This window comes from Sus scrofa, chromosome 8 (assembly GCF_054392235.1).
Source record: "Sus scrofa isolate SSC_HxYL_T2T_F1_AM1 chromosome 8, Sscrofa_HxYL_maternal_Yorkshire_Landrace_v2.0, whole genome shotgun sequence".
NCBI lineage: Eukaryota > Metazoa > Chordata > Mammalia > Artiodactyla > Suidae > Sus > Sus scrofa.
Genome location: NC_139390.1, coordinates 140707636 through 140727187, shown reverse-complemented (window position 1 = coordinate 140727187; position 19552 = coordinate 140707636). Strand labels below are relative to the sequence as shown.

The window sequence follows — 19552 nt, the reverse complement described above, 5'->3', positions numbered from 1 at the left end:
CCAGGGCTAGGTGTCAAACCCATGCCACAGCAGTGACCCAAGCCACTGGCAATGACGATGCCAGATCCTCAATCCCCTATGGCACAAGGGAACTCCCCTTATTTTTACATATTGGAGTTTATCATAATGGGGTTTTTTTGTTTGGTTGGTTGGATGGTTGTTTTATGGTTTTCTGTGGGGTTTTGTGTGTGTGTGTGTGTGTGTTCTTAGGGCCACACCTGCAGCATATGGAAGTTCCCAAGCTAGGGGTCGTATTGGAGTTGCAGCTGCCGGCCTACACCACAGCCACGGAAACACCAGATCCAAGCTGCATCTGCGACCTACACACAACTCACAGCAACATCAGAGGCTTAACCCACTGAGCAGGGCCAGGGATTGAACCCATGTCCTCATGGATACTAGTCAAATTCATTACCATTGAGCCACAATGGGAACTCCATAATTTTTTTTAATGGATCCATGGCAAAAAGAAAAGGATTTTAAAACCACTGAGATGTATTATGTGAAGTAAACATACTTGCTTGCTTGATCTATGAAAAAAATAATTTTCTGGGAGTTCCCACTGTGGCTCAGCAGTAATGAACCCGACTAGTATCCATGAGGACATGGGTTCAATCCCTGGCCTCACTCAGTGCGTTAAGGATCCAGTGTTGCCGTGAGCTGTAGGTCAAAGATGAGGCTTGGATCCTGCGTTGCTGTGGCTGTGGTGTAGGCCGGCACAGCTGTAGCTAGCTCCAACTGACCCCTAGCCTGGGGACTTCCATATACCAAGGGTGTGGTGCTAAAAAGCAAAAAAGAAAAGAAAAAGAAAAAGAAAAAAACCTTTCTCACTAGATTCATGTAAGTGCTAAATGAAATGATATGTTTGAAGATCACTAAAGTGCTTATAAAGATGGATATTTGACAGGATTGCTGCCTCTGAAAAACCTATGATAGGTAGACTATCACAGAAGCACAGTTACAGCACAGACACCTCTCAAGCTCTTTGCCTTTCACACTGATATTTCTCTCTACAGACCTGTTCTTGTTCCTGTTGGAGGCATTCACAGAACCCTCTGACTCTGGTCCACTCTTGGGGCAGGGACCAGGTGTCTCACTTCCTACATCTCCTTCCTTCTTAGTAAGACGGAGCCCACGGGACAGACTTCCAGAGCCTGTGGTTACAGAACAACATCCCGCCAGAGAAAACCTGCGGAGTCAAGGCTTTTTAATTAAAACATCGTAATTCCATTCTGTCTTTCATGTTGCAATGGCACCAGCTGAGGAGGGATGATGTCTGTTTAAATCTGACTTTATCTCACTGCCCAGTGCCTTAAGAGAAGAAAAACAAGCACCCCATTATTCTGATAATAAAGAATGTTCTCTTAATTCCCTATTGTTGTATACAAGATTTAGTGCTTGCTCTTTAATTTCAGTGTCAGAATGTGCACTGTAATTAATTTTCATAAAATGGAAAGCAATAAAGTCAGATATATTAAATGCTCGCTGTAGAGGTTGAGATGGTGTAATTTACAATTAGGGGTGGTGGCAGAGGAAACAGCCCACACATTAAATGAGTGATAACTCATCTTGGCTTCAGCTTCAGAGATTGTGAAAGTGGTCAACAAAGCTGCTTGAACAAAATCCCCAAATCTATGGGTGTTTGGAACTTGTTCAAGAAGGTCTGTCAAACTTGATGTCACTTTTCCCTACGCCAACAGTTGGGTCATTTTTATTATTATTAATTAACAATAATAATATGCATGGACCTAAATTAGTACCCAATGAATCACCTAAAACCTTTCCTAGGCATTATTTGCAACAAACTATAGATAATAGACCGTAATTCTATATCGACCATTAAAAAAAAGTCAGCTGCCTACTGATTAAAAATGCAGGTTGCCTTCATCTTACTGTCAGAATTTCCACAGAGAATGTATGTTTGAACTTGGGGAATATTTGCATGGTGGTTATTTATAAGTTCTAGGCTGTATACTAAAACAAAGGATACTATAGACAAAACTACATATAAAACTTTTCTAGATAAAAAGAAAACCAAGTATATTCGTGTTGAAGGAATTATCCTTTGCCTTGTTTGGTTCGGGTATGCTTCCTAGAGAATGACATTCTGGAGGGGATCATTAAAAGAGCAAAGAGAAGGAGCTCCCCCCATGACACGGTGGATTAAGAATCCAACTGCAGCAGCTCGGGTCACTGGGGAGGTGAGAGTTTGATCCCCAGCCCAGCACAAAGGATCCAGCATTGCCACAGCTGTGGAATAGGTCACAGCTGTGGCTCAGATTCAATCCCTGGCCTGGGAACTTCCATATGCTGTGGGTGGGTACAGCCATAAAATTAAAAAAAAAAAAGAGCAGAGAGAAGCTGTGATCTCTCAGTGAAATGTAAGTTTACCCTAGAAAGTATTGGTGCAAACTTTACAGTTTATAAAACTCCTTCACATACTTTAGCTTGGTGTCACCTTTCAGAACCCTAAGGAAAGGACAGAGCAAACTCTGACATTCTGCGTTTCAAGCAGCGCACTGAGAAGTGAAGCGGCCTAGCTGAATCCACATCATCAGGAAACGGCTAAGCCAAAACTTGAAGGTAAGTTTAGGACGCTCTAAATTCACGCCTAGGTCAACACAAGCAACCAGAGTTAACAAGACCAAGAGAGAGTTCATTATGCGGTGTCCACCAGGGTTTGCAGAACTGGCCTGAAATGTGTTTACAAACATAAAGGGGGAAAAGACTGAGTCCTCAGGCATTTAAAGGGGGCAACAGAGCAACCTCAGGCACCATTTGAAAATAAGGGAAGGGAAATAATAATAACAACATCATCAACAATAACAATGGAAAAATCAAGGAGAACCGCAATACCTGAGTTGCAATCATTTCCAGCCTATTAGATTTGCACCAGGCCAGAAGAGGGTTTCAGGCAGGATGATACACACCATATGGATCTTGGCTTTAGGTGCAGTTAAAGCCCACGTTTTGCCTCCCCCCTAGCATGGAATACACATTGGACATGTTCAGTCCTCGGCTGAGTTTGGAAGCAGGTGATTAGTCAACTGGTAGTCACCATGGAGAGAGAAGAGAGCCCCCACCTTAAAGGAGTGATTGTAAGATAATAAGTGATTATGTTTATATACACCTAGAAAAATTGGTGTATTATGAGAAGAAATCTAGGAAAAAATTAAACCACACTGTTGATCCCAAATTTACTGAGAGGTGGACTTACAGAAAACAGTCATTTTTTTTTAACCTTACGTGTCTAAAATTCCTTGATTCTTTTTGTCATGAACAATTTATAAAAAGAAACCAAGGAGGAAGATTACATTTTGTAAAAACCCAGTTGCAGTCTCCCTAACTTTCCCTGAAATTCATCAGCTGAGCTGAGAGCACTGCTCAACTCTTTAGGCATCAGTGTTGCCTGCGTTCCAGTCTCAGGTGAAACAGAACTTCCTCCAGGAGTTGCCCACAGGGATCACTCCTCTAAGTGGCGTTCCTGTGTAGATCCCCTCCCAGCCCTCTGTCTCTTCCTGCAGAGCCCCTATCATGTCTTATAACATGAGAAGGATGCCTGGCAAGCCCGCTTCAACCCAGGCAAGAGGAATGCTGTCCTAAGCCCCTTGTTTTCAAGAACCACAGATCTCCCAAATATCAAAATGATCATTTCAACTCAGCCGGCAGCCAACGGACTTCAGTTTATTCACTTCCTTCTGTGTGGCTACTAATGGACAAAAGGATGCTGCAGGTTTTTATTGATGAACATTTCCTTCCCGTAAATGCCCGGCTTTGAAATAATACCATGGTTTATGTGTAGGAGTTTGTGGATGCAAGAAAGAAGGAGAAAACACTAGCAATGCAAGAGAAGGGAAAACACATGTGGATCTACTGGTGGACAGAGTATCTGCTAAAGGCAGCTACACTTACTTTTCATCTTCAATTCATTTCTTAATGCTTTGAAACCATATTCCTGCCACGGAACAACAAATGTTGCCAGAGGAGTTCCCGCTGTGGCGCAGTGGTTAACGAATCTGCCTAGGAACCATGAGGTTGCAGGTTCGATCCCTGGCCTTGCTCAGTGGGTTAAGGATCTGGTATACGCATCAGCTAGCTGTCCTGATTTTGTGAGCAACCACAAATTTGCTAAGCTTCCACACTGCCATTTAATCTGGTGATAAAGGTATTGAGCATGACCATCAAAAAACAAAACAAAACACAAAAAAAACCAAACAAAAAACCCTCCCTATATTGAAATTAGTCTCTTTATTGCTTTTTGTAAATGTTTGTTTTGACCAGATGTAAACTCACTTATATCCCACATGCTCATACATCCCACATTTCTCTTCCACATCCACAATGATGTTATAAAAATGATGAAATACTTTATTGAATGTAGGATATATGATGCCTAGAGCAGTTTTCCCCAAGTTTATTCCATGTAACACTAATCCTGGCCAAGTAATTTGGGGGGGAAACTTGCATGAGTCATAAAGCACGTATGTTATCCTAAAGTGGTGGCTGACATTTTTTTTTAATCTTACAATAAAAACACCTCCAATTTTTCAAATATACTTGACCATTGGACTCACTTTTCTTCACAAAAAACATGCCTTCCCATGTAATTGCTATAATTTGAAGGTAATGTACAGACAATTTCAGATGGATTGAAAGTTCTGAACCTGAGAGACGGGAAAGTAAGGTTGTCGTCTGTGGAGACCTGTAAGGCTGAAGGAAAAGTAGTTTGAGGAAGAAAAAGTGAAAACCTTGAGTTGGTGTTAGACACGGTAAATTTGAGACACCTGTGAGACATCCAAGTAGAAGCTTGAAGTTCAGGGTCAGCTCTCTGTTACATCCTCTACCACCGAAGCCACTAGATTATTAGTAAAATGAGTCCAAAGTTACCCGCAGAGTCCACTTTTAGCAGAATAAGTCATTCATCTTCCTTATATTTTGCCTCTGTGTCAAGGAAACATGATCTAAGTCATCCATACAACTAAGTTTATAGTAACTCCCAACAAGAATAGTAACTATTTATCTCTTCCTTTCCTCACAAAGATATTCTTCCATCTTGAGGTCTGTGGATCTCCGTATCTTTCCATTCGAATATATGCTTCCTTTCCAGGCAGCTATGGCTGTACACATAATCAACTACCCCAAACTTAATGGCTTACACTATAGCCGTAGTGATGGTGGTATCATTGTCATCATTTTTGGGGTCATATCTCACATTTCCATAGGTCAGGAATTCAGAACTCAGCAGGAAGTTTCTTGTGTTCCATTAACTGAGTTCCTGTTGGGGGGCACTCCCCTGGCAGAGGGGCTAGACTGGATGGCTTCACTTATGTGTCTGGAGTCTGGTGGGGATGGCTGGACAGCCAGGCACAGTTGGGGTCTCAGCTGGAGCACCTCTGGAGACTCCCAGGGTAACCAGACTTTTCACACGGTGGCTCGGGTATTCTCAAGAGACAGGAAGTGAAAGCAGCCCATCTTTTAAATCCCAGGTGCAGAAACTGTTGATAGTATAATTTCCTCCATATCCTACTGATCCAAGAAGTCCCATAACTGACCCAGATTTAAGGGGAGGGAGGCAAAGATCCCACCTGTAGGTGAGAGGAACGTTGAAGAATTTGTGGATGTCTTGAATCCACCACAACTTCCCATTATGGTTAAGAATGCTCTGAAACCAGGACTCAAATCCTGACTCTCCAACACTTGGTAGCTGTGTGACAAGGCTAACTATTTAACCTTCCTCTGGCTTGCTTGCTTGCTTTGTAAAAGGAGGACAGCAAATGTATTCATTCAACAACAACAACAAAAATGATATAAAGCACGTCGTCTGCAGCAAAGGGCTGAGACAAAAAAAAGAGGAAGAAGCTGGTCTATGCTTTCAAGGAACACATAGTCTGGACTAATGGAAGAAAAGACGTGCATTCGTTCATTCATTCTCTCAATACATATGTAATAAGTACTTACAAAACACCAACAGAAGCATTTGTGCAAATCTCTGCCATACAACAGAATGGAGGTCAAGTTCTTTCCCAAACTTGATTTTGATGAAATGGAATCTTAAAATCACCTGCATCCAAATTTTAGTTGGTAAATGCAGAGGCCTGACCTGAGCATTCCTCTTTCAAGTGACATTTAGAAAAGAACACTAGTTTCCTTCTGGTGTAGAAAAGCGTAGGAGGCTCCATTTCTGCCTTTGAAAATCTCAGATGGCTTTGTCATTCAAACTGAATCATGTTTACACTGAACCTCAAGGTCAGATGAGGAGTAGGGCCCACAGGGAGGCCCCTGAGAGAGGAGCTTAATAGGCATGTACTGCCAGGAATCTTCCATCTCCACTAAAAACCCCTTTATCCAAGAAGAATCCGGCTGATGCTTGATGGCAGGGTCTACCTGGAGGACTTCAGCACTCGTCGCATTTTAGTATATCAATAATCCTTTCAACCACTAATAACCTTTCCTCACATCTTTTTGAGCAGTTGTTAAAAGAATAACTGAAGTATAAAATAGACTACTCCCTCAATGCTTTGTTGGTGAAGGAGACAGTGAAAGCAGACATTTTCAACCTTCTGAGATAATTGTGGGGAACTCCTTAGCAGACACAGACAACTAGAACTGGTACATAAAGTCATGGATGCTCCTGTCTCTCATCATCTGGGGTCACATATTTGACAAAGGATAGAAAGATCCGGTCACCACACGACCCTCTTCTAGGCTTTCTATTTTCACGTTACTGCTCTAATGCTGCTAGTTTTAGCCTTTCTTTTTTTGTTTGTTTGGTTTTTTGTTTCTTGTTTTTGTTTGTTTGTTTGTTTGTTGTTGTCCTTTTAGGGCCACACTTGTGGCATATGGAGGTTCCCAGGCTAGGGGATGAATCAGAGCTGTAGGCACCGGCCTACACCACAGCCACAGCCACGCCAGATCCGAGCCACATCTGCCACCTACACCACAGCTCACAGCCACGCTGGATCCTTGACCCACTGAGCGAGGCCAGGGATGGAACCCATAACCTCATGGTTCCTAGTTGGATTTGTTTCCTTTGCACCATGATGGGAATTCCCTGTCTTTCTTAATTAAAACCTTGACTGTGATTTTTACATGTTTTGTTTTCCACACAGTAGATATCAAATAAATAAGTTTTAAACAAATAAGTACTTTTTTCTTTGTATGCCATGCAGAACGAAGCAAAAGAGTAAAACGGTTGGAAATGCAACTTTGAAACCGCATAGAACTGAGCTTAAATCTAAGCTCTGCCTCCTACTCAAAGACTAGAAGTTTCTTCAACTCTAGGCTCAGACCCCGTGTGTGAAACAGGAACGGTATGCGAGAAGCCTCCAGGAGTGGATGGGAGAATTTAATGAGTATTTAGACCCTCAGCACGGAGCTTTGACACTGTATGCTCCTGCTAAACGCCGCCTGTCATTTTGTCATCATCACTGTTGTCCAGGGATGGCATTTAGACATGCACACAGTACTGCAGCACAGTGTCCCAGTATTTGTGCCCCTTGTGACGACCCCACCCCCTGGGTCTCTGTGATACCTGAACCAAAGGAAGAAGTAAAAGAATGAAATTGCTATGGAGACAGGCTAGCGGGGCCCTTGGGATGAGGCTCTGTCCTGTGACTCTTCACACCTAGCTCTTGGCACAGAGGAGATGCTCGCTAAACGTTTCTGATGGTAATATTACTGAAGTACTCGATTTTCATGTCAAAAGCACTCAACGTATTTTAAAGCCAATAATAACTTATTGGGAAAGGAAGCTAATCTTTTTTTAAAAAAAAATTATAAATTTCATAATATTGCATAGAAATGAAATATTAAATTAAATTCCATTATTAACATTTAGTGAGAACTTTGCCATTTCTTTCATAGTTTCCAGTGACCCCTCTGTCGGGTCTTTTCAAAATGGTCTTTGTCTCGTGAATGCCCGAGCCCTGCCTCCTGGAGCCCTGTGATTGGAGCCACTGCAGCTATATGCTTCCAACCCTGGCGAACCATATGCCACAGAGTGAGTCAAATACTGACCCACATCTTAATGCCTTTGTTACGACGTTAGGAATAAAATGGTGGAAAACGGAGAATAAAATACTGCTTCATAAGATGGCCTGGTGGTGAGGGGTAAGGAGGTTGGCAGGGTTGTGTCTCCACTTTATACAAATAAAAGGGAATAAAACTCCCATCACCCGCCTAGCCCAGGTCCTTCATTTTGCCCTTGAACTTGTCCTTGTGGCTCTCGTGGTATAACTAAGACTAGAAACCAACCTCCAGTTTCCTATGTGGACATTCTTTTGGCCTCTGATAGGCACAGTCTGTAATGAAGGTGAATCTTCTGAACGCTTCTTCTTTACAAAGCTGAGCACCCCCACTTTTCTTCTGTAAGTGTTACCATCTTCTTGAGAATCTCTAGAAGAGCAAGGCCACTGAATTGGAAAAGTAGATCCATAGACTCTCCAGCCAACGCTCCGATTTATGTCCCTTGAAATCCTCCCGCCAGGTCACAGCCCTGGACACTACTGGAAGCCAAACCAAGAGCTTTGGGGGCCGTGACCAAGTGGAAGTAACTTTAGAAGATGCTGGGCACTGTGACGCCTTCTCCAGTGCATTTAACATTTCAGAGCGCTCACTTGACGACGGTAAGACTACACTGCACTTGCAAACCCACCTAACCACCTCGTCACCCCCTGTGTTTAAAGCGCATTTGGAAATAAGACATTTGGTTTGAGAGGGCAGACTCTGCGGTGCTGCCATCCCTCCTTCATCCCTGCCTTGATGGACAGCTCTTCAGCAGGGTTTGCGGCCCCCGGGCCAGTGGGAGAGGTGAGGGGGCAAGCAGGGGGAGGCGGAGAGGGGAGGGCTGGCTTCCTTTCTGCAGACTCTCACACCCCACCCTGAGAAGCCCAGTCTGTCCCATTAAAACCAGTCGCCTCTGACATCCTGGCTGCTCTGTATTAAATCGACACCGAAGCACTTAACCTGCTGGATCGCCTTTCTCCAGACACCTGCCCAGCAGCAGACTAAACAAACAGGGATTCTCCACTGCGGGCAAGTTGGCTTCTTTCAGTGGGTCTCCCATCTGTTAAAAAGCCATTGTCTGAGAAAGTGTTCAGCTAGCTGGGGAGCGGAGCGACTGCACACAGAACTGCCCCCTTTTCCCCATAAAAAGTCCTCGTTAGCATTTTCTTTTCTCCCCGGTTTTCACGGCCTGATTTATTCATTGGTTTCACCTCTTCTCCCCTCCCCCTTGGTTCGGGAGGAGAGTCTCCTTGTCTTCGGTTTCTCAGGGGTCATGTCTTTTCAGTCAACAGGACAATACCCGCTGCTGGCATCTGCTTCCAGATCCAATCAGCCATACTGTGAACACATCCTGCCAGAGAATTGTTCTTCCTTTTGCTCGGCTTTGTTGCCAATTTCATGCCATGTATTGCTCCATGTTTTGTGCTTCATGAAGCTGTCACGGGCATAAAAGTGGCCTGACCAAGGTCATAGTAAAAGGGGTGGGAATGAAACATCCACCAAAATGTTGAGCAGGCCACCCACAGTCCACACACGGACACACAGACACACACCCGTGCAGGCCTCACGCTCACCCCCCACCCCGCCCACACACACACACAAAAGACCCCCAACCACACGCACGCACGCACCGTTCACACACGCAATCCACGCTCCCAGACCCCAGGCCACTCACACAGTCACCACACACACACACACACACACACACACACACGCACGCACACACGCACCCCGGGAGCTCTCACGCACTATCGTTTCTCTCCCTGAGTTTTAACCAGCACCCCAGTGAGATACGTTAGGCTTCTCCAGAGGGGTAAGCAGAGGGGGGCAGAACTGGGTACTGTCCTGAGTTTGATTTTGTGACTACTAAGGACCATGGGAAGTTGGGGGTGGGTGCTGTGAAAATTAAAGAAAGAGTTTTCTCTTTCTCTTCTCCTCAGGTACTTCTAACCACACACAAACAGCACTAATCCTACACAATCTTAAAAACATACCAGAAAGGATTTCCCAAGACACATTAAACTACTTCAGATTAAAAAGCCATTAGAGGAAGCACATTCACTTTTTTGAAAAGCAACATTTAAACAAAGGGAAACACGTCAACAAATGCATAAAAATGAGCCCCTTGGACTGGGGGGAAGGTGTCCGGGAGCCCCTCTGCCTGTGCTGTGGCTCCTGGGTGCAGGAGTATTCCGATTTATCAAGAGGCTCTTTGTAAACCAGGGATTAGCCCGCCACAGCACAAAAGACTAAACTCCACTGCAAAGCTTTGCTGAAACCCAGCTTTCAGGAAGGAGGGGAGCTGGGGCTTTGAGTCCCATCGCCCAGAGCCCAACTGGGCCTGCCTGCTGGCTGCCAGCCAGCTGAGGGGAAGTTGCTTTTCTCCTGAATGTCTCGAGTTGAGGAAAAGAGGGCGGGAACACAGAGAATGGAAACTCAAAATCCTCAAGGTGAAAATCCACTGAAGTTCTCTCACGGTCCTTCTACAGAGTTCCTTGCTCTTTTATTTCAAAAACGTGCAGCTTCTGAAGGTAGCTTCTTTGGAGCATATTGCATCTGTGCTTATAGTTTGCAGTGTTTCTAGTCCAGCATCACAAGCATCCCTGTGCCGTTTTCCATGGGGGCATTTTTTTGATCGTTGCTGGATGGTTGTGAACTCGGAAGAGTTTTAGAAAAGCCCTGATTCCCATGTGAGAACACAGGAGAGGCTGTCTACTGGGACCGTTCCCCTCCTGTCCCCATCTCTAATAAATGCCTAGGAAGCCTGTTCTGCTGCCCTCACCAGGGTCCCTCCTCGAAGAAGAGTTAGAAGCAACTATCTCCAAAAGGACATAAAAGGTGCACATTTGCAACCCCTGGGGCACATTAAAATATGAATGAGGAGCAGATGCTCCCAACCAAACAAAGGATGGGTAAATTTCAATCAAGAGAATGAGGTGTGTGGAATTTCCATCATGGCTCAGTGGTAAGGAACCATGAGGACACGGGCCTCCACCAGTGGGTTAAGGATATGGTGTTGCTGTGAGCTGTGGTGAAGGTCCCACATTGCTGTGACTGTGGTGTAGGCTGGCGGCTGTAGTTCCAATTCAGCCCCTAGCCTGGGAACCACCATATGCTGCAGGTGTGACCCTAAAAAAATCCCCCCCCAAAAAAGGGAGAGAGAGAATAAGGTGTAAGAAGGGGGTTAGCAACTCTAAAGACCTGAACCACAGGTCATCTCGGGAAGTGAGCCAGCTTTTGCTTCTCTGGAGGTAACTGCCATTGTCAGGAGCACCCCGCCCTGGGAGAAGGGGGGGCGAAAGGGTAGGAGGTGGAAAACGCCAAGACAGAGCCAGGCCAGACTGCATGGAATCTATCAGGTACAATCTTAGAATGACGGAAGAAAGTCTCCACACCCACCCCTCAGCTGATACATGATGTTCTACTGGGAGCTTTATTCCACTAGTCAAAAGCTGGAACAGCAGCTTTATTGCAGATACCCAGTTACAGGCTGGATGTTTGTGTCCCCAGCCCCGCATTTAGAGTTTGAAGGCCTCATTCTCAGTGGGGCTGCATTTGGAAATGGGGCATCCAAGGAAGTCAGGCTAAATGAGGCCCTCAGGAGGGAGCCCTCATCCAAGAGGATCCGTGTCCTTATCAGGAGAGACGTCAGAGATAAGCTCGGTCTCTCCACGCACATGAACAAGAGATCACGTGAGCGCGCGGTAAGCCGGCGGCGACCTACCAGCCGAGAGGTCTCACGCCGAAACCTACCTTGTTGACACCCCGATCGTGAAGGAGGAAGCTCTGGAACCGGGAGGCATAACCTTCTGTTATGTTAGGCGTTGTGTTAGGACAGCTGGTGCTGACTGCGACAAACCCCGAGGTGTGCTGTGTGATTGAAAGAGTCAGAGAGAACAGGGTAAAACAAGAGCACAGCACCCAGCGTCCGCAAGGGGTCCCTTCACCATCTGCCCTGAGCCAGGCTTGTTTGGGGTTGGGATTCGTCTCTACACGCAAATCAAGCTGGAGGAAGCATCACCGAAGGAGACTCCTGGATGTCTGCGTTTCACCCACGGTCTCTGGTAAAGCCTGGACTTCACTGTCCACGAAGCACTGCTTGAAGATGTACTGAGTGTCGGTGGCTACACTGAGCTCTGATAGGCAAAGACGAGTGAGCCACAGCACCTGCCCACAAAGAGCCTCAGATCTGGTAAGAGAGACAGGCGCTTACATCCAACGTCATAACCCAACACACGTGGCACGGTAAAAATTGTTCCACTAACGGAGAGTGGAGAAGAAGCAACTTCCCAGGAAAAGGGCTTCCTTTTGCAAACACCAAAAGTACGCAAGGATCTGGTCCACTGAAGAGGGGGGCGTGCAGGAGAGCTGAAATATAAGGTACTTGGGACTGAAAGAGCACAGGACCCTGAGACAGAACACCGATGCGGGGCCATAGGAAGACACCGCTCTCCAGGGCACAGAGCACCGGAGGCTGAATTGAGGAGACACAATAGCCCCCGGGTGATAGCAGTTCAGAGTGGAAAGAAGATGACCTCAAATACACAACTTCCTAACCTAACCCCCGCACGCCCTGGTCCTCTGCTTTTCCAATGACTTCATTATTTCTAACTTTTTCAAGGGCGTTTTCAAATACCAAATGCATTTGATGTGACATTGAGTCCAAAATGCGCTCTCTCTTCTGTTGTTTCATGAATTTTCCTTTCTTCCTTAGCCCTATACTTTCATCTACGTTTAATAAGGACATTGAGCCAGCCGGACGCGTAAGAGGGGCAGAGCCAGCTTTGTGCTCTGTGTGAGCGTGTATGTGTGTGTTAAACAATTTCACGGACATCTGTCATGCACAGTTAACTTTGCATTGCTGCATTTTAAGTGGTGGGCCCGGGCTTGGCCGGCAGTGATAAAGTAGCTGGCAGTTTTCAAAAAGCCACAGGATAACAGAGCATGAATCATAAAACACACTACTGTGTAGCAATATCCAAGTTCATTCAATGCAATGAAACCATGCAGAGGCCCTTTATCCCCAGCTAATTATGTGGAAACGTCTAAGACAATAAAGCATCTGGTGGTCTTTCTTCCCCGTTTCAATTTTTCTCAATATTGTGACAGGGGAAAGTATTGTGCCTTTCCCAGGGTAGTTGCAGTGAAGAGGAGTAAAAGCAAAGGGTCAGAGAAGAGCAAATAGATGAATTTATAACTTTCTTTTTATTTATTCCTTCCCCATTGTCTCTCTGGAAGTCTTCCTTCAGGGCTGTATTTTCGGATCGCTATTCTCATTGCACTCCGCTTGAATCCCCTCTTTCTCCCTCTTTAAAAAAAAAAAAAAAAAAAAATACCACCCAAACAGCCAGACCTGCCAGGACTGCCTGTGGCGGGTGAGGCTTTCTCTGCCGTGGGCATCCAGGAATTTCAGTCCAAGATTTATAATCCCTCTCCAGACTCAGGTTAAGGAAGGGGTTCGTGCTGCCCCCACTGAGGCCTAACATGTGCTTCTTCTCTTAGACAGAGGTAAAGGGAATGGTCCCCGTGATTAAGGGTCTCCCAGAGAGGGTTCCCCGTAATTGCCGCGCACATGCTCCTTTCTGCCATTCTCTGGAAAACACACGCAAATGCCATGCGCTGCACTCCTGGGGGTTTTGATGAAAGCCCCTTTATAGCTGAGCGCTGTGTGATGAGACCGAGCCAGGGGCTGATGAGGTGACTAATTGGTACCACTAGCTTAAAAAGCTAATAAGTTAATTAGATTAACTTCGTTGGTGTTTGCACAGGGCTTTGAAGACGGAAACACTACAGGAGCCCTAAGCTCCTCTGAATTGAGATCCAGGGCAGCTCCATGCTGGAGACAAGCTTTCCCCTGCAGAGACAGGAGTCTATTGTGGCATGTATGCTGCCTTTTCTTTCCTCAGCCACCTCCCAATCTTCCTCGAGAGCCAAATTAAAGAGCCATCATATGCCTTTAGTATCTTCTCGTGCAACATGTTTTAGGCACTCTACTCTACATTCTATTCAAACCGTTACGAAGGTTTGTTTCCCCACTTTCTCTGGGTAGCATCCCAGTCACTTCAATGCCAACTTAAGAACCAAGTCAGATCTTTTAAATCTAGACACAGAAATAACTACACAAAAATGTAACGGGGTGGTATTAGCATTCTCTTTGGATCACTTAAGTATCGCACACCTTAAAAAGGCAAAAGGAGGCCTAGAGTTATGGCATCATTAGTTTTTGTGGACTTTTAGCATTAAGTAAATTTTGTAGGCATCACTGATGCTCCTTTATCTACCTACGTACCCATCTATCTAATCTATCAATCTATAGTGCCTATCTGTGTCATCTCCCTGCATCCTCTGTTTATCTCATGTATTCAGGTAAACTTTGAACAAGGCTCAAAAGCAAAGCTCAGGAGATACGACGACGACGATGAAGACAGAGGACAGTCTTCAAGGAGCTCTTTTTCTAGGACGTATTGTATCATCTCTGGAGAGAGCACCTAAGAGCAAAGCAAGGAGAGAGATGATTGACAAGGTAGCTTTTAAGCTGAACTTGAAAGAGTGTGGACGAGTGGAGGGAAAGCCATACCCCTCATGAGAGGGTCTATTACCCAAAGGTTCTACAGGAGGAGGCATATGGCACAGCCAATCAACAGAAAATAATCCCGTACAGCCAAGGTGCCTGCACACAAGGTAAGACACGGGGCCGTAGAAACAGGCGAAGCTTGGTGAAGAATGGTGCTTCTCAGGTTTAGGGGGGTGTGTGTGTGTATCTAATCAGCGACATCGCATGAAAAGAATCAGGCAAGGAAAAGCAAAGAGAAGAGCAGTGAAGGCATTCTGAGATTGTCCTTGAAAAGGCGATAAAGTTCTAAACCACAGTGGCAGCAAAAGGTAACACAAAAGAAAGGGAACGAAAAAGGGAAGGGAAAAGACACATCGAACCTTCATGAGCTTTCTGAGTGAAAAATCATTTTTTAAGAGCAGATTCCAAATCAAAAGGTACAGTTTAATCACATAAAATCACATTTTGCTTTTATGAGGTTTTACCAGCTCTGGGTGGTATGTTTCAAAGTTACCGGCTTAGGGCTTTGTGACTGACTGATTTTCTCAGTCATGAATATATAGCATTCGTACAATAAAAGATTTTAAGTTTTACCCACTGATGTGAGGGACAGGAGCATCCCTAAAACAAACAAAAAGTAATAATTCAGATCGAGTGACTGTCCTGCTAAAAAAACAGAAAAACTTTGGAAACTCAGGACGGTTAGTGAAAAAGCCTCAGACGAATTAAAGCTTATCCCAGCTTCACCATGTAACGAAGTATCACTCTGGGCATGCTGCTTACCTTTTCTTACCCTCCGTTCTCTCACTGGTAAAACAGGCCAATTGTCATGCCTGCTTCATAGGATGAGACGGGAGAGCATGTGTACGGCGCCCGACATGCTGCGACTACCCAGGAAAGTGCCTCTCCCCCCTCCCTCACCCCCCCAGAGGCAGAACCCGGGCACGGGTCTGCAGGAGGGCACAGACGAGACCGGCAGGGCACTGCTCACTGCTCGCTTCACCTGGCCTTGGGAAGCCTAGACCCCAGACCGCTCAGGGAAGAAGCACAGCACCAACCAGCCCGGCCTTTCCTTGCCCATAAGCACGCTGCATCCTTGCTTCCAAAAGGTCGCCTCTGCCTCCTTCTCTGCAGCCCGAGCTCTCGGCCGGCTGCGTAAGCTTCCAGAAGGACAGATTATCTTTATCCGTGAGCCTTCTGGGTTAGTTCCTAGGGCTGCTGGGAGAAAGTACCACAACCGGGTGCCTTGAAACAATGGAAATTTATTTTCTTGAGGTTCTGGAGTCCCAAAGTCCAAAGTCAAGGTGGTTGTAGGGCTGTGTTCACTCCAGAATCGTTAAGGGGAACTCTTTCCCTGCTTCCCCCGCTCCCGGCAGCCCTTGGCTGATGGTAGCAAGAGCCCTGTCTCCTCCCCTGTCTCCTCCCCTGTGCTTCTGCATGTCCCCTTCTGTCTCATTGGGTTCCAGGCCCGCACTAACTCTGTCCCCTTTGCCTTACCTTAATTACAGAGGCAAAGGCCGTATTTCTAAACAAGATCACGTTCTGAGGTTTCTGGTGGGTGGATGTGAATTTTAAAGGCACACCAGGCCGCCTACTACAGTGCCTTAAGTCAAATTAATTTCTATGTCAGCTGAAAGGTGTCTGAAAGAAATGTAGCAACACACATCCCTGGTGCCCAGAACTTGGTTTCTAAAACCATTCTCCAACAAGAGAAAGCAGGGCTTCTTCGAGAGACGGCTGATTTAAGGACTGGGACAGGACGCATGCAAGATCATGGAACTCTCGTAAAGCCAGAAACTAAAAAAAGTGTGCTCTCTCTCTCTCTCTCTCACACACACACACACACACACACACACACACACACTGATGGGACTATGTCACAGGAACACAGCACTAAACGAGTGACTCCAAAAGATAGGACATGAGCAAATGAACAAGCCATCTGAGTCCAACCAGCCCAGAGAATTATAAGAACTTACACATCGTATTGGTTTAAGCCACCAAGTCTTGGGCTACTTCAGCAAGCCTTAATAAAGATAACTTTTTCTTACTAGATTGATGAAGACTTTTTTAATTTTTAAATTTTCTTTTCTTTTTTTATGGCTGTACCACAGCATATGGAAGTTCCCGGGCCAGGGTTAGACTCCAAGTCACGGCTATGACCGACACCGCAGCTGCAGCAACGGTGAGAATGCAGGTGTTCCCGTCGTGGCACAGCGGAAACGAATCTGACTCGCATCCATGAGGACGCAGTTCGACCCCTGGCCTCGCTCAGTGGGTGAAGGATCCAGCATTTCCATGAGCTGTGGTGTAGGTTGCTCATGCGGGTCAGATCCCAACTTGCTGTGGCTGCGGTGTAGGCCCGCAGCCAGCCGTCGCTCCAATTCGACCCCTAGCCTGGGAACCTGCACATGCCGCGGGTGCAGCCCTAAAAAGACAAAAAGAAAAAAAAAAAGAAAATTTAAAGCACAAGACTTAAAATGTTTCCTTGGTTGACAGAATATGAGCTGTCTGGACCGTCAGGCTGAAGTGGTCTAAGAAATCACACCCCTATGTCACCGAGGAGGAAACGTTACAGCGTGGCCATGAACTCCAATAAAGTGTCTTGGAATTTGTGTAATATACACAGAATATATACAGGAGGAATTAGTTTAATGATATTTTGTAATTAATAAAACAACACCAGTGGTTGTAGGATTTGCTATCCTGACTATTGACACCTCAGCCTACAAGTCTACAATATTGTTAAGTAAATTGCAAATAATAATTCTTGATCTGCTTATAAATTAAGACATACTGTACTATAATGCTAAGCCAAGAATATACTGGAAGACAGTCACTAAAAGATGTACAAGACTGAGAAAATCCTATGATAAAAAAACTTACAATTCTGGCCAGATAGAGCACACAAGTTGGTATTTGTGATAAATCTAATAAAGCAGGTTATTTGAGCTTATTTCCATTGCTATTGCAGAAAGTAGAATTTCTCCGAAGCGGTTTTTAAATTTCACCAGCTTTGATAAAGAAGCTGAAACAAACACTAAATCTGAACATTAAAATAAGACCTTGACCTTTAGTGACCAAAAAAAAAAAAAAAAAAAGAGTGGCCATCTGCTGTCTAATGTTGATGATTTCTGTGAGTTAACAGGAGATCTGAGCATCTTAACATTTTCATTAGAAGAGATTTATCTAGTCATTTCATTCTTGACAGAAAAGGAGCAGGTCCAGATATAACCAGTAACTTGCTCAATACAGTTTGGTGGCAACAGAACAAGCAGGTACCCAAGAGGCCCATCGATCCACTGGGTGTGCTGCCCTTTCCATATCCCTCACTCTCTCTCTTGCTCATGTTTTTTAGGGCTGCACCTGCAGTATATGGAGGTTCCCAGGCTAGGGGTCGAATCAGAGCTACAGCTGCCGGCCACAGCCACCGCCACAGCAATGTGGGATTCAAGCCACACCTGTGACCAACACCACAAGTCACTGCAACACTGGACCATAACCCACTGAGCACGGCCAGGTATGGACCTGTGTCCTCATGGATACTAGTCGGGTTCGTAACCACTGAGCCACAACAGGAGGTCCTTTATTAATTTTTCTCAAGACAGCTAAAACACTGTGAAACTTCTCTTCTTTTCTGAAATGACCAACCTGCTTTGTCACATGCTATTAGAACACAAAAAGGCCATCTAACAAGAGAAGTTGAGTGTGGACTCAGGAGTCGGGCTGCCTACTTTTAAATCTTGACTCTTCCACAATTATGCCTCAGCTTCCTCTTCAATAAAATGAGGATAAGAACAGTACTGATCTCCCATAGTACAGTGAGCACTAAATGAGTTACTGTATATAAGAAATCTAGAACAGTACCGTAGCTATAGCTAGTTCTCAATAAATGTTAACTCTAAGTTTTGGTAGCACGTTACCATACTGAGTTAAAGTGGCTTATTTACTTATCTGTTTTACTAGAGTAGGAGAACCTTGAAGGTGGGAGCAGGTCCCATGCAGCACTCTATACCCACCCCCCGCGAGCACACAACAGGTGTATAAACTGTTTGTTGATCATAGAGAGTACGTGGATGAGAATAAACAGGGAATGAAACAAAATGATGTTGCTGCAGCCCCCCTGGCCAGGCAAAGGTGCAATGCCCCAATAACAAAGACTGCTAAGCTACTGAAACTGGGAAAGACAAAGGAATAGTAGGTGTCGAGGACTTGGAGAACTGTAGGAGACACAAATGCTGAAAGCAGGATGTCAGGTAAATAACTGACTTGCCTGAAACAGAGAATCTTGGGAGGAATGAGAACTACAAATGTAGTTCAGGCCAACAACGTTTATATGCCAGCCATTCGGGAATATAAAAATAGAAGTTGGAACAAATTAAATTTCACAAAATGTATTTTGTAGCTATCACACACGTCCATAGATTGCATTTTTCTTTTCCACTTCTGTCACTGATCTTTTTTGCATTTCTCTGTGGTTACTTTATGAAACCTCCCCTAGACTGTTACTCTTGAAGGGGAACTGCTGTATATTCCACAATTTCCTTTTGTCCCAGCACGTAACACAACCCCTTGTGCCTAGGAATCAAGTTAATATTTTTGATTGACTAAATGAAAAGGAATCAAGGGGGTATAAACAGAAAGAAGGGGAATTGTGAGTATCAGTTTGGTTGTAGCATCTGCAGGGTTTAATAGCTTTTTAGACATGCTATCACAATGGAGAAGAAACAGTCAGCTAAGACTTCTCATCTGGGCATTAAAAGAAGTAGGTACTTTTTATAGGAGTCAGAGGTCACTGACAGCAACTGGTTTCAAAAGCACGAAAATAAATGTAGTTCAGACCTGCTGACTTGGAGTGTGTGGTGAAATATCCAAATGGAAATATTCAGGGCACGGCTGACTGGATGGTTCTAGAGCCCAGGAGAAGATTCTGGACCAGAGTCCTAGCTGTGAATCAGCCCCCTTAAGGAAGGAACTGAAGACAGTGACAGAGAT

General features: G+C 45.1%; 1 long non-coding RNA gene across 1 annotated transcript in view; it reads right to left on the bottom strand.

The window, feature by feature from the left end:
• The window catches only part of LOC146401097 (uncharacterized), a 145185-nt gene that overhangs the window by 63972 nt on the left and 61661 nt on the right, over positions 1-19552 (bottom strand). The window contains exon 3 of the long non-coding RNA XR_014813571.1: positions 11758-11874. This is a non-coding gene — a long non-coding RNA (uncharacterized LOC146401097). The remainder of the gene's footprint in view (positions 1-11757; positions 11875-19552) is intronic.